At 38.5% G+C, this 14506-nt stretch overlaps 1 protein-coding gene across 1 annotated transcript in view; it reads right to left on the reverse strand.

The window, feature by feature from the left end:
• The window catches only part of LOC143913779 (uncharacterized), a 500092-nt gene that overhangs the window by 141776 nt on the left and 343810 nt on the right, over window positions 1–14506 (reverse strand). The window lies entirely within an intron of this gene.

Here is a 14506-nt window from a genome sequence, read left to right on the forward strand (position 1 = left end):
CTGACTTCGGTGATGGTTAGGTTAGGTTGGGTTAGGTACTCTGAGGTAAGCATGTTTTGTAGATATTTTGGCAATGTCTAATTCTTTAATTTCGTTGATGGTTAGGCTCAGATGGGTGAGGTTTGGTAGGATAAGAACTTTTTGTGGATATTTTGGCAATGTCGAATTCTCTGACTTTGGTGATAGTTAGGTTAGGTTGGATTAGGTATTGTGAGGTAAGCACGTTTTGTGGATTATTTATTAATGTCCAATTCTTTGATTTCGGTGATGGTTAGGTTCAGATGGGTGAGGTTTGGTAGGATAAGAACTTTTTGTGGATATTTTGGCAATGTCGAATTCTCTGACTTCGGTGATGGTTAGGTTAGGTTGGATAAAGTATAGTGAGGAAAGCTCGTTTTGTGGATATTTTGGCAATGTCCATTAATTCGATTTCGGTGATGGTTAGGTTCAGATGCTTAGGTTTGGTGGGGTATTAATTTTTTTTGGATATTTTGGCAATGTTGGATTCTCTGACTTCGGTGATGGTTTGGTTAGGTTGAGTTAGGTATTGTGAGGTAAAAACGTTTTGTGGATATTTTCGCAATGTCCAATTCTTTGATTTCGGTGATGGTTAGGTTCAGATGGGTGAGGTTCTGTAGGATAAGAACTTTTTGTGGATATTTTGGCAATGTCGAATTTTCTGACTTCGGTGATGGTTAGGTTAGGTTGGATAAGATATTGTGAGATAAGCACGTTTTGTGGATATTTTATTAATGTCCAATTCTTTGATATCGGTGATGGTTAGGTTCAGATGGGTGAGGTTTGGTAGGATAAGAACTTTTTGTGGATATTTTGGCATTGTCGAATTCTCTGACTTCGGTGATGGTTAGGTTAGGTTGGGTTAGGTACTCTGAGGTAAGCATGTTTTGTAGATATTTTGGCAATGTCTAATTCTTTAATTTCGTTGATGGTTAGGCTCAGATGGGTGAGGTTTGGTAGGATAAGAACTTTTTGTGGATATTTTGGCAATGTCGAATTCTCTGACTTCGGTGATGGTAAGGTTAGGTTGGATAAAGTATAGTGAAGAAAGCTTAATTTGTGGATATTTTGGCAATGTCCATTAATTCGATTTCGGTGATGGTTAGGTTCAGATGCTTAGGTTTGTTGGGGTATTAATTTTTTTTGGATATTTTGGCAATGTTGGATTCTCTGACTTTGGTGATGGTTAGGTTAGGTTGGGTTAGGTATTGTGAAGTAAGCACGTTTTGTGGATATTTTATCATTGTCTAATTCTTTGATTTCGGTAATGGTTAGGTTCAGATAAGTGAGGTTTGGTAGGATAAGAACTTTTTGTGGATATTTTGGCAATGTCGAATTCTCTGACTTCGGTGATGGTAAGGTTAGGTTGGGTTAGGTATTGTGAGGTAAGCACGTTTTGTGGATATTTTGGCAAGCCTAATTCTTTAATTTCGGTGTTGGTTAGGTTCACATGGGTGAGGTTTGGTAGGATAAGAACTTTTTGTGGATATTTTGGCATTGTCGAATTCTCTGACTTTGGTGATGGTTAGGTTAGGTTGGGTTAGGTACTCTGAGGTAAGCATGTTTTGTAGATATTTTGGCAATGTCTAATTCTTTAATTTCGTTGATGGTTAGGCTCAGATGGGTGAGGTTTGGTAGGATAAGAACTTTTTGTGGATATTTTGGCAATGTCGAATTCTCTGACTTCGGTGATGGTTAGGTTAGGTTGGGTTAGGTATTGTGAGGTAAGCACGTTTTGTGGATATTTTTTAAGCCTAATTCTTTGATTTCGGTGATGGTTAGGTTCAGATGGGTGAGGTTTGGTAGGATAAGAACTTTTTGTGGATATTTTGGCAATGTCGAATTCTCTGACTTCGGTGATGGTTAGGTTAGGTTGGGTTAGGTATTGTGAAGTAAGCACGTTTTGTGGATATTTTATCATTGTCTAATTCTTTGATTTCGGTGATGGTTAGGTTCAGATAAGTGAGGTTTGGTAGGATAAGAACTTTTTGTGGATATTTTGGCAATGTCGAATTCTCTGACTTCGGTGATGGTTAGGTTAGGTTGGGTTAGGTATTGTGAGGTAAGCACGTTTTGTGGATATTTTGGCAAGCCTAATTCTTTAATTTCGGTGTTGGTTAGGTTCACATGGGTGAGGTTTGGTAGGATAAGAACTTTTTGTGGATATTTTGGCATTGTCGAATTCTCTGACTTCGGTGATGGTTAGGTTAGGTTGGGTTAGGTACTCTGAGGTAAGCATGTTTTGTAGTTTTTTTGGCAATGTCTAATTCTTTAATTTCGTTGATGGTTAGGCTCAGATGGGTGAGGTTTGGTAGGATAAGAACTTTTTGTGGATATTTTGGCAATGTCGAATTCTCTGACTTCGGTGATGGTTAGGTTAGGTTGGGTTAGGTATTGTGAAGTAAGCACGTTTTGTGGATATTTTATCATTGTCTAATTCTTTGATTTCGGTGATGGTTAGGTTCAGATAAGTGAGGTTTGGTAGGATAAGAACTTTTTGTGGATATTTTGGCAATGTCGAATTCTCTGACTTCGGTGATGGTTAGGTTAGGTTGGGTTAGGTATTGTGAGGTAAGCACGTTTTGTGGATATTTTGGCAAGCCTAATTCTTTAATTTCGGTGATGGTTAGGTTCACATGGGTGAGGTTTGGTAGGATAAGAACTTTTTGTGGATATTTTGGCATTGTCGAATTCTCTGACTTCGGTGATGGTTAGGTTAGGTTGGGTTAGGTACTCTGAGGTAAGCATGTTTTGTAGATATTTTGGCAATGTCTAATTCTTTAATTTCGTTGATGGTTAGGCTCAGATGGGTGAGGTTTGGTAGGATAAGAACTTTTTGTGGATATTTTGGCAATGTCGAATTCTCTGACTTCGGTGATGGTTAGGTTAGGTTGGATAAAGTATAGTGAGGAAAGCTCGTTTTGTGGATATTTTGGCAATGTCCATTAATTCGATTTCGGTGATGGTTAGGTTCAGATGCTTAGGTTTGGTGGGGTATTAATTTTTTTTGGATATTTTGGCAATGTTGGATTCTCTGACTTTGGTGATGGTTAGGTTAGGTTGGGTTAGGTATTGTGAGGTAAGTACGTTTTGTGGATATTTTGGCAATGTCCAATTCTTTGATTTCGGTGATGGTTAGGTTCAGATGGGTGAGGTTTGGTAGGATAAGAACTTTTTGTGGATATTTTGGCAATGTCGAATTTTCTGACTTCGGTGATAGTTAGGTTAGGTTGGATTAGGTATTGTGAGGTAAGCACGTTTTGTGGATTATTTATTAATGTCCAATTCTTTGATTTCGGTGATGGTTAGGTTCAGATGGGTGAGGTTTGGTAGGATAAGAACTTTTTGTGGATATTTTGGCAATGTCGAATTCTCTGACTTCGGTGATGGTTAGGTTAGGTTGGGTTAGGTATTGTGAGGTAAACACGTTTTGTGGATTATTTATCAATATCCAATTCTTTGATTTCGGTGATGGTTAGGTTCAGATGGGTGAGGTTTGGTAGGATAAGAACTTTTTGTGGATATTTTGGCATTGTCAAATTCTCTGACTTCGGTGATGGTTAGGTTAGGTTTAGTTAGGTATTGTGAGGTAAGCACGTTTTGTGGATATTTTGTCAAGCCTAATTCTTTGATTTCGGTGATGGTTAGGTTCAGATGGGTGAGGTTTGGTAGGATAAGAACTTTTTGTGGATATTTTGGCAATGTCGAATTCTCTGACTTCGGTGATGGTAAGGTTAGGTTGGATAAAGTATAGTGAAGAAAGCTTAATTTGTGGATATTTTGGCAATGTCCATTAATTCGATTTCGGTGATGGTTAGGTTCAGATGCTTAGGTTTGTTGGGGTATTAATTTTTTTTGGATATTTTGGCAATGTTGGATTCTCTGACTTCGGTGATGGTTAGGTTAGGTTGGGTTAGGTATTGTGAAGTAAGTACGTTTTGTGGATATTTTGGCAATGTCCAATTCTTTGATTTCGGTGATAGTTAGGTTCAGATGGGTGAGGTTTGGTAGGATAAGAACTTTTTGTGGATATTTTGGCAATGTAGAATTCTCTGACTTCGGTGATGGTTAGGTTAGGTTGGGTTAGGTATTGTGAAGTAAGCACGTTTTGTGGATATTTTATCATTGTCTAATTCTTTGATTTCGGTGATGGTTAGGTTCAGATAAGTGAGGTTTGGTAGGATAAGAACTTTTTGTGGATATTTTGGCAATGTCGAATTCTCTGACTTCGGTGATGGTTAGGTTAGGTTGGGTTAGGTATTGTGAGGTAAGCACGTTTTGTGGATATTTTGGCAAGCCTAATTCTTTAATTTCGGTGATGGTTAGGTTCACATGGGTGAGGTTTGGTAGGATAAGAACTTTTTGTGGATATTTTGGCATTGTCAAATTCTCTGACTTCGGTGATGGTTAGGTTAGGTTGGGTAAGGTACTCTGAGGTAAGCATGTTTTGTAGATATTTTGGCAATGTCTAATTCTTTAATTTCGTTGATGGTTAGGCTCAGATGGGTGAGGTTTGGTAGGATAAGAACTTTTTGTGGATATTTTGGCAATGTCGAATTCTCTGACTTCGGTGATGGTTAGGTTAGGTTGGGTTAGGTATTGTGAGGTAAGCACGTTTTGTGGATATTTTGTCAAGCCTAATTCTTTGATTTCGGTGATGGTTAGGTTCAGATGGGTGAGGTTTGGTAGGATAAGAACTTTTTGTGGATATTTTGGCATTGTCGAATTCTCTGACTTCGGTGATGGTTAGGTTAGGTTGGGTTAGGTACTGTGAGGTAAGCATGTTTTGTAGATATTTTGGCAATGTCTAATTCTTTAATTTCGTTGATGGTTAGGCTCAGATGGGTGAGGTTTGGTAGGATAAGAACTTTTTGTGGATATTTTGGCAATGTCGAATTCTCTGACTTCGGTGATGGTTAGTTTAGGTTGGGTTAGGTATTGTGAAGTAAGCACGTTTTGTGGATATTTTATCATTGTCTAATTCTTTGATTTCGGTGATGGTTAGGTTCAGATAAGTGAGGTTTGGTAGGATAAGAACTTTTTGTGGATATTTTGGCAATGTCGAATTCTCTGACTTCGGTGATGGTTAGGTTAGGTTGGGTTAGGTATTGTGAGGTAAGCACGTTTTGTGGATATTTTGGCAAGCCTAATTCTTTAATTTCGGTGATGGTTAGGTTCACATGGGTGAGGTTTGGTAGGATAAGAACTTTTTGTGGATATTTTGGCATTGTTGAATTCTCTGACTTCGGTGATGGTTAGGTTAGATTGGGTTAGGTACTCTGAGGTAAGCATGTTTTGTAGATATTTTGGCAATGTCTAATTCTTTAATTTCGTTGATGGTTAGGCTCAGATGGGTGAGGTTTGGTAGGATAAGAACTTTTTGTGGATATTTTGGCAATGTCGAATTCTCTGACTTCGGTGATGGTTAGGTTAGGTTGGGTTAGGTATTGTGAGGTAAACACGTTTTGTGGATTATTTATCAATATCCAATTCTTTGATTTCGGTGATGGTTAGGTTCAGATGGGTGAGGTTTGGTAGGATAAGAACTTTTTGTGGATATTTTGGCATTGTCAAATTCTCTGACTTCGGTGATGGTTAGGTTAGGTTTAGTTAGGTATTGTGAGGTAAGCACGTTTTGTGGATATTTTGTCAAGCCTAATTCTTTGATTTCGGTGATGGTTAGGTTCAGATGGGTGAGGTTTGGTAGGATAAGAACTTTTTGTGGATATTTTGGCAATGTCGAATTCTCTGACTTCGGTGATGGTAAGGTTAGGTTGGATAAAGTATAGTGAAGAAAGCTTAATTTGTGGATATTTTGGCAATGTCCATTAATTCGATTTCGGTGATGGTTAGGTTCAGATGCTTAGGTTTGTTGGGGTATTAATTTTTTTTGGATATTTTGGCAATGTTGGATTCTCTGACTTCGGTGATGGTTAGGTTAGGTTGGGTTAGGTATTGTGAAGTAAGTACGTTTTGTGGATATTTTGGCAATGTCCAATTCTTTGATTTCGGTGATAGTTAGGTTCAGATGGGTGAGGTTTGGTAGGATAAGAACTTATTGTGGATATTTTGGCAATGTCGAATTCTCTGACTTCGGTGATGGTTAGGTTAGGTTGGGTTAGGTATTGTGAAGTAAGCACGTTTTGTGGATATTTTATCATTGTCTAATTCTTTGATTTCGGTGATGGTTAGGTTCAGATAAGTGAGGTTTGGTAGGATAAGAACTTTTTGTGGATATTTTGGCAATGTCGAATTCTCTGACTTCGGTGATGGTTAGGTTAGGTTGGGTTAGGTATTGTGAGGTAAGCACGTTTTGTGGATATTTTGGCAAGCCTAATTCTTTAATTTCGGTGATGGTTAGGTTCACATGGGTGAGGTTTGGTAGGATAAGAACTTTTTGTGGATATTTTGGCATTGTCGAATTCTCTGACTTCGGTGATGGTTAGGTTAGGTTGGGTTAGGTACTCTGAGGTAAGCATGTTTTGTAGATATTTTGGCAATGTCTAATTCTTTAATTTCGTTGATGGTTAGGCTCAGATGGGTGAGGTTTGGTAGGATAAGAACTTTTTGTGGATATTTTGGCAATGTCGAATTCTCTGACTTCGGTGATGGTTAGGTTAGGTTGGGTTAGGTATTGTGAGGTAAGCACGTTTTGTGGATATTTTGTCAAGCCTAATTCTTTGATTTCGGTGATGGTTAGGTTCAGATGGGTGAGGTTTGGTAGGATAAGAACTTTTTGTGGATATTTTGGCATTGTCGAATTCTCTGACTTCGGTGATGGTTAGGTTAGGTTGGGTTAGGTACTGTGAGGTAAGCATGTTTTGTAGATATTTTGGCAATGTCTAATTCTTTAATTTCGTTGATGGTTAGGCTCAGATGGGTGAGGTTTGGTAGGATAAGAACTTTTTGTGGATATTTTGGCAATGTCGAATTCTCTGACTTCGGTGATGGTTAGGTTAGGTTGGGTTAGGTATTGTGAAGTAAGCACGTTTTGTGGATATTTTATCATTGTCTAATTCTTTGATTTCGGTGATGGTTAGGTTCAGATAAGTGAGGTTTGGTAGGATAAGAACTTTTTGTGGATATTTTGGCAATGTCGAATTCTCTGACTTCGGTGATGGTTAGGTTGGGTTGGGTTAGGTATTGTGAGGTAAGCACGTTTTGTGGATATTTTGGCAAGCCTAATTCTTTAATTTCGGTGATGGTTAGGTTCACATGGGTGAGGTTTGGTAGGATAAGAACTTTTTGTGGATATTTTGGCATTGTTGAATTCTCTGACTTCGGTGATGGTTAGGTTAGATTGGGTTAGGTACTCTGAGGTAAGCATGTTTTGTAGATATTTTGGCAATGTCTAATTCTTTAATTTCGTTGATGGTTAGGCTCAGATGGGTGAGGTTTGGTAGGATAAGAACTTTTTGTGGATATTTTGGCAATGTCGAATTCTCTGACTTCGGTGATGGTTAGGTTAGGTTGGGTTAGGTATTGTGAGGTAAGCACGTTTTGTGGATATTTTGTCAAGCCTAATTCTTTGATTTCGGTGATGGTTAGGTTCAGATGGGTGAGGTTTGGTAGGATAAGAACTTTTTGTGGATATTTTGGCATTGTCGAATTCTCTGACTTCGGTGATGGTTAGGTTAGGTTGGGTTAGGTACTGTGAGGTAAGCATGTTTTGTAGATATTTTGGCAATGTCTAATTCTTTAATTTCGTTGATGGTTAGGCTCAGATGGGTGAGGTTTGGTAGGATAAGAACTTTTTGTGGATATTTTGGCAATGTCGAATTCTCTGACTTCGGTGATGGTAAGGTTAGGTTGGGTTAGGTATGGTGAGGGAATCACGTTTTGTGGATATTTTGGCAATGTCGAATTCTTTGATTTCAGTGATGGTTAGGTTCAGATGGGAGAGGTTTGGTAGGATAAGAACTTTTTGTGGATATTTTGGCAATGTCGAATTCTCTGACTTCGGTGATAGTTAGGTTAGGTTGGGTTAGGTATTGTGAGGTAAGCACGTTTTGTGGATATTTTCGCAATGTCCAATTCTTTGATTTCGGTGATGGTTAGGTTCAGATGGGTGAGGTTTGGTAGGATAAGAACTTTTTGTGGATATTTTGGCAATGTCGAATTCTCTGACTTCGGTGATGGTAAGGTTAGGTTGGATAAAGTATAGTGAAGAAAGCTCAATTTGTGGATATTTTGGCAATGTCCATTAATTCGATTTCGGTGATGGTTAGGTTCAGATGCTTAGGTTTGTTGGGGTATTAATTTTTTTTGGATAATTTGGCAATGTTGGATTCTCTGACTTCGGTGATGGTTAGGTTAGGTTGGGTAAGGTATTATGAAGTAAGTACGTTTTGTGGTTATTTTGGCAATGTCCAATTCTTTGATTTCGGTGATGGTTAGGTTCAGATGGGTGAGGTTTTGTAGGATAAGAACTTTTTGTGGATATTTTGGCAATGTCGAATTCTCTGACTTCGGTGATGGTTAGGTTAGGTTGGTTTAGGTATTGTGAAGTAAGCACGTTTTGTGGATATTTTATCATTGTTTAATTCTTTGATTTCGGTGATGGTTAGGTTCAGATAAGTGAGGTTTAATAGGATAAGAACTTTTTGTGGATATTTTGGCATTGTCGAATTCTCTGACTTCGGTGATGGTTAGGTTAGGTTGGGTTAGGTACTCTGAGGTAAGCATGTTTTGTTGATATTTTGGCAATGTCTAATTCTTTAATTTCGTTGATGGTTAGGCTCAGATGGGTGAGGTTTGGTAGGATAAGAACTTTTTGTGGATATTTTGGCAATGTCGAATTCTCTGACTTCGGTGATGGTTAGGTTAGGTTGGGTTAGGTATTGTGAGGTAAGCACGTTTTGTGGATATTTTGTCAAGCCTAATTCTTTGATTTCGGTGATGGTTAGGTTCAGATGGGTGAGGTTTGGTAGGATAAGAACTTTTTGTGGATATTTTGGCATTGTCGAATTCTCTGACTTCGGTGATGGTTAGGTTAAGTTGGGTTAGGTACTGTGAGGTAAGCATGTTTTGTAGATATTTTGGCAATGTCTAATTCTTTAATTTCGTTGATGGTTAGGCTCAGATGGGTGAGGTTTGGTAGGATAAGAACTTTTTGTGGATATTTTGGCAATGTCGAATTCTCTGACTTCAGTGATGGTAAGGTTAGGTTGGGTTAGGTATGGTGAGGGAATCACATTTTGTGGATATTTTGGCAATGTCGAATTCTTTGATTTCAGTGATGGTTAGGTTCAGATGGGAGAGGTTTGGTAGGATAAGAACTTTTTGTGGATATTTTGGCAATGTCGAATTCTCTGACTTCGGTGATGGTTAGGTTAGGTTGGATAAGGTATAGTGAGGTAAGCACGTTTTGTGGATATGTTGGCAATGTCTATTTCTTCGATTTCGGTGATGGTTAGGTTCAGATGGGTGAGGTTTGGTGGGGTATGAACTTTTTGTGGATATTTTGGCAATGTTGAATTCTCTGACTTCGGTGATGGTTAGGTTAGGTTAGGTTAGGTATTGTGAGGTAAGCACGTTTTGTGGATATTTTCGCAATGTCCAATTCTTTGATTTCGGTGATGGTTAGGTTCAGATGGGTGAGGTTTGGTAGGATAAGAACTTTTTGTGGATATTTTGGCAATGTCGAATTCTCTGACTTCGGTGATGGTAAGGTTAGGTTGGATAAAGTATAGTGAAGAAAGCTCAATTTGTGGATATTTTGGCAATGTCCATTAATTCGATTTCGGTGATGGTTAGGTTCAGATGCTTAGGTTTGTTGGGGTATTAATTTTTTTTGGATATTTTGGCAATGTTGGATTCTCTGACTTCGGTGATGGTTAGGTTAGGTTGGGTTAAGTATTGTGAAGTAAGTACGTTTTGTGGTTATTTTGGCAATGTCCAATTCTTTGATTTCGGTGATAGTTAGGTTCAGATGGGTGAGGTTTGGTAGGATAAGAACTTTTTGTGGATATTTTGGCAATGTCGAATTCTCTGACTTCGGTGATGGTTAGGTTAGGTTGGGTTAGGTATTGTGAAGTAAGCACGTTTTGTGGATATTTTTTCAGTGTCTTATTCTTTGATTTCGGTGATGGTTAGGTTCAGATAAGTGAGGTTTGGTAGGATAAGAACTTTCTGTGGATATTTTGGCAATGTCGAATTCTCTGACTTCGGTGATGGTTAGGTTAGGTTGGGTTAGGTATTGTGAGGTAAGCACGTTTTGTGGATATTTTGGCAAGCCTAATTCTTTAATTTCGGTGATGGTTAGGTTCAGATGGGTGAGGTTTGGTAGGATAAGAACTTTTTGTGGATATTTTGGCATTGTCGAATTCTCTGACTTCGGTGATGGTTAGGTTAGGTTGAGTTAGGTACTCTGAGGTAAGCATGTTTTGTAGATATTTTGGCAATGTCTAATTCTTTAATTTCGTTGATGGTTAGGCTCAGATGGGTGAGGTTTGGTAGGATAAGAACTTTTTGTGGATATTTTGGCAATGTCGAATTCTCTGACTTCGGTGATGGTTAGGTTAGGTTGGGTTAGGTATTGTGAGGTAAGCACGTTTTGTGGATATTTTGTCAAGCCTAATTCTTTGATTTCGGTGATGGTTAGGTTCAGATGGGTGAGGTTTGGTAGGATAAGAACTTTTTGTGGATATTTTGGCAATGTCGAATTCTCTGACTTCGGTGATGGTAAGGTTAGGTTGGGTTAGGTATGGTGAGGGAATCACATTTTGTGGATATTTTGGCAATGTCGAATTCTTTGATTTCAGTGATGGTTAGGTTCAGATGGGAGAGGTTTGGTAGGATAAGAACTTTTTGTGGATATTTTGGCAATGTCGAATTCTCTGACTTCGGTGATGGTTAGGTTAGGTTGGATAAGGTATAGTGAGGTAAGCACGTTTTGTGGATATGTTGGCAATGTCTATTTCTTCGATTTCGGTGATGGTTAGGTTCAGATGGGTGAGGTTTGGTGGGGTATGAACTTTTTGTGGATATTTTGGCAATGTTGAATTCTCTGACTTCGGTGATGGTTAGGTTAGGTTAGGTTAGGTATTGTGAGGTAAGCACGTTTTGTGGATATTTTCGCAATGTTCAATTCTTTGATTTCGGTGATGGTTAGGTTCAGATGGGTGAGGTTTGGTAGGATAAGAACTTTTTGTGGATATTTTGGCAATGTCGAATTCTCTGACTTCGGTGATGGTAAGGTTAGGTTGGATAAAGTATAGTGAAGAAAGCTTAATTTGTGGATATTTTGGCAATGTCCATTAATTCGATTTCGGTGATGGTTAGGTTCAGATGCTTAGGTTTGTTGGGGTATTAATTTTTTTTGGATATTTTGGCAATGTTGGATTCTCTGACTTCGGTGATGGTTAGGTTAGGTTGGGTTAGGTATTGTGAAGTAAGTACGTTTTGTGGATATTTTAACAATGTCCAATTCTTTGATATCGGTGATAGTTAGGTTCAGATGGGTGAGGTTTGGTAGGATAAGAACTTTTTGTGGATATTTTGGCAATGTCGAATTCTCTGACTTCGGTGATGGTTAGGTTAGGTTGGGTTAGGTATTGTGAAGTAAGCACGTTTTGTGGATATTTTATCATTGTCTAATTCTTTGATTTCGGTGATGGTTAGGTTCAGATAAGTGAGGTTTGGTAGGATAAGAACTTTTTGTGGATATTTTGGCAATGTCGAATTCTCTGACTTCGGTGATGGTTAGGTTAGGTTGGGTTAGGTATTGTGAGGTAAGCACGTTTTGTGGATATTTTGGCAAGCCTAATTCTTTAATTTCGGTGATGGTTAGGTTCACATGGGTGAGGTTTGGTAGGATAAGAACTTTTTGTGGATATTTTGGCATTGTCGAATTTTCTGACTTCGGTGATGGTTAGGTTAGGTTGGGTTAGGTACTCTGAGGTAAGCATGTTTTGTAGATATTTTGGCAATGTCTAATTCTTTAATTTCGTTGATGGTTAGGCTCAGATGGGTGAGGTTTGGTAGGATAAGAACTTTTTGTGGATATTTTGGCAATGTCGAATTCTCTGACTTTGGTGATAGTTAGGTTAGGTTGGATTAGGTATTGTGAGGTAAGCACGTTTTGTGGATTATTTATTAATGTCCAATTCTTTGATTTCGGTGATGGTTAGGTTCAGATGGGTGAGGTTTGGTAGGATAAGAACTTTTTGTGGATATTTTGGCAATGTCGAATTCTCTGACTTCGGTGATGGTTAGGTTAGGTTGGATAAAGTATAGTGAGGAAAGCTCGTTTTGTGGATATTTTGGCAATGTCCATTAATTCGATTTCGGTGATGGTTAGGTTCAGATGCTTAGGTTTGGTGGGGTATTAATTTTTTTTGGATATTTTGGCAATGTTGGATTCTCTGACTTCGGTGATGGTTTGGTTAGGTTGAGTAAGGTATTGTGAGGTAAGTACGTTTTGTGGATATTTTCGCAATGTCCAATTCTTTGATTTCGGTGATGGTTAGGTTCAGATGGGTGAGGTTCTGTAGGATAAGAACTTTTTGTGGATATTTTGGCAATGTCGAATTTTCTGACTTCGGTGATGGTTAGGTTAGGTTGGATAAGATATTGAGAGATAAGCACGTTTTGTGGATATTTTATTAATGTCCAATTCTTTGATATCGGTGATGGTTAGGTTCAGATGGGTGAGGTTTGGTAGGATAAGAACTTTTTGTGGATATTTTGGCATTGTCGAATTCTCTGACTTCGGTGATGGTTAGGTTAGGTTGGGTTAGGTACTCTGAGGTAAGCATGTTTTGTAGATATTTTGGCAATGTCTAATTCTTTAATTTCGTTGATGGTTAGGCTCAGATGGGTGAGGTTTGGTAGGATAAGAACTTTTTGTGGATATTTTGGCAATGTCGAATTCTCTGACTTCGGTGATGGTTAGGTTAGGTTGGGTTAGGTATTGTGAGGTAAGCACGTTTTGTGGATATTTTGTCAAGCCTAATTCTTTGATTTCGGTGATGGTTAGGTTCAGATGGGTGAGGTTTGGTAGGATAAGAACTTTTTGTGGATATTTTGGCAATGTCGAATTCTCTGACTTCGGTGATGGTAAGGTTAGGTTGGGTTAGGTATGGTGAGGGAATCACATTTTGTGGATATTTTGGCAATGTCGAATTCTTTGATTTCAGTGATGGTTAGGTTCAGATGGGAGAGGTTTGGTAGGATAAGAACTTTTTGTGGATATTTTGGCAATGTCGAATTCTCTGACTTCGGTGATGGTTAGGTTAGGTTGGATAAGGTATAGTGAGGTAAGCACGTTTTGTGGATATGTTGGCAATGTCTATTTCTTCGATTTCGGTGATGGTTAGGTTCAGATGGGTGAGGTTTGGTGGGGTATGAACTTTTTGTGGATATTTTGGCAATGTTGAATTCTCTGACTTCGGTGATGGTTAGGTTAGGTTAGGTTAGGTATTGTGAGGTAAGCACGTTTTGTGGATATTTTCGCAATGTTCAATTCTTTGATTTCGGTGATGGTTAGGTTCAGATGGGTGAGGTTTGGTTGGATAAGAACTTTTTGTGGATATTTTGGCAATGTCGAATTCTCTGACTTCGGTGATGGTAAGGTTAGGTTGGATAAAGTATAGTGAAGAAAGCTTAATTTGTGGATATTTTGGCAATGTCCATTAATTCGATTTCGGTGATGGTTAGGTTCAGATGCTTAGGTTTGTTGGGGTATTAATTTTTTTTGGATATTTTGGCAATGTTGGATTCTCTGACTTCGGTGATGGTTAGGTTAGGTTGGGTTAGGTATTGTGAAGTAAGTACGTTTTGTGGATATTTTGGCAATGTCCAATTCTTTGATATCGGTGATAGTTAGGTTCAGATGGGTGAGGTTTGGTAGGATAAGAACTTTTTGTGGATATTTTGGCAATGTCGAATTCTCTGACTTCGGTGATGGTTAGGTTAGGTTGGGTTAGGTATTGTGAAGTAAGCACGTTTTGTGGATATTTTATCATTGTCTTATTCTTTGATTTCGGTGATGGTTAGGTTCAGATAAGTGAGGTTTGGTAGGATAAGAACTTTTTGTGGATATTTTGGCAATGTCGAATTCTCTGACTTCGGTGATGGTTAGGTTAGGTTGGGTTAGGTATTGTGAGGTAAGCACGTTTTGTGGATATTTTGGCAAGCCTAATTCTTTAATTTCGGTGATGGTTAGGTTCACATGGGTGAGGTTTGGTAGGATAAGAACTTTTTGTGGATATTTTGGCATTGTCGAATTTTCTGACTTCGGTGATGGTTAGGTTAGGTTGGGTTAGGTACTCTGAGGTAAGCATGTTTTGTAGATATTTTGGCAATGTCTAATTCTTTAATTTCGTTGATGGTTAGGCTCAGATGGGTGAGGTTTGGTAGGATAAGAACTTTTTGTGGATATTTTGGCAATGTCGAATTCTCTGACTTTGGTGATAGTTAGGTTAGGTTGGATTAGGTATTGTGAGGTAAGCACGTTTTGTGGATTATTTATTAATGTCCAATTCTT

The sequence above is a fragment of the Arctopsyche grandis genome, chromosome 6 (genome assembly GCF_051622035.1).
Source record: "Arctopsyche grandis isolate Sample6627 chromosome 6, ASM5162203v2, whole genome shotgun sequence".
Classification (NCBI taxonomy): domain Eukaryota; kingdom Metazoa; phylum Arthropoda; class Insecta; order Trichoptera; family Hydropsychidae; genus Arctopsyche; species Arctopsyche grandis.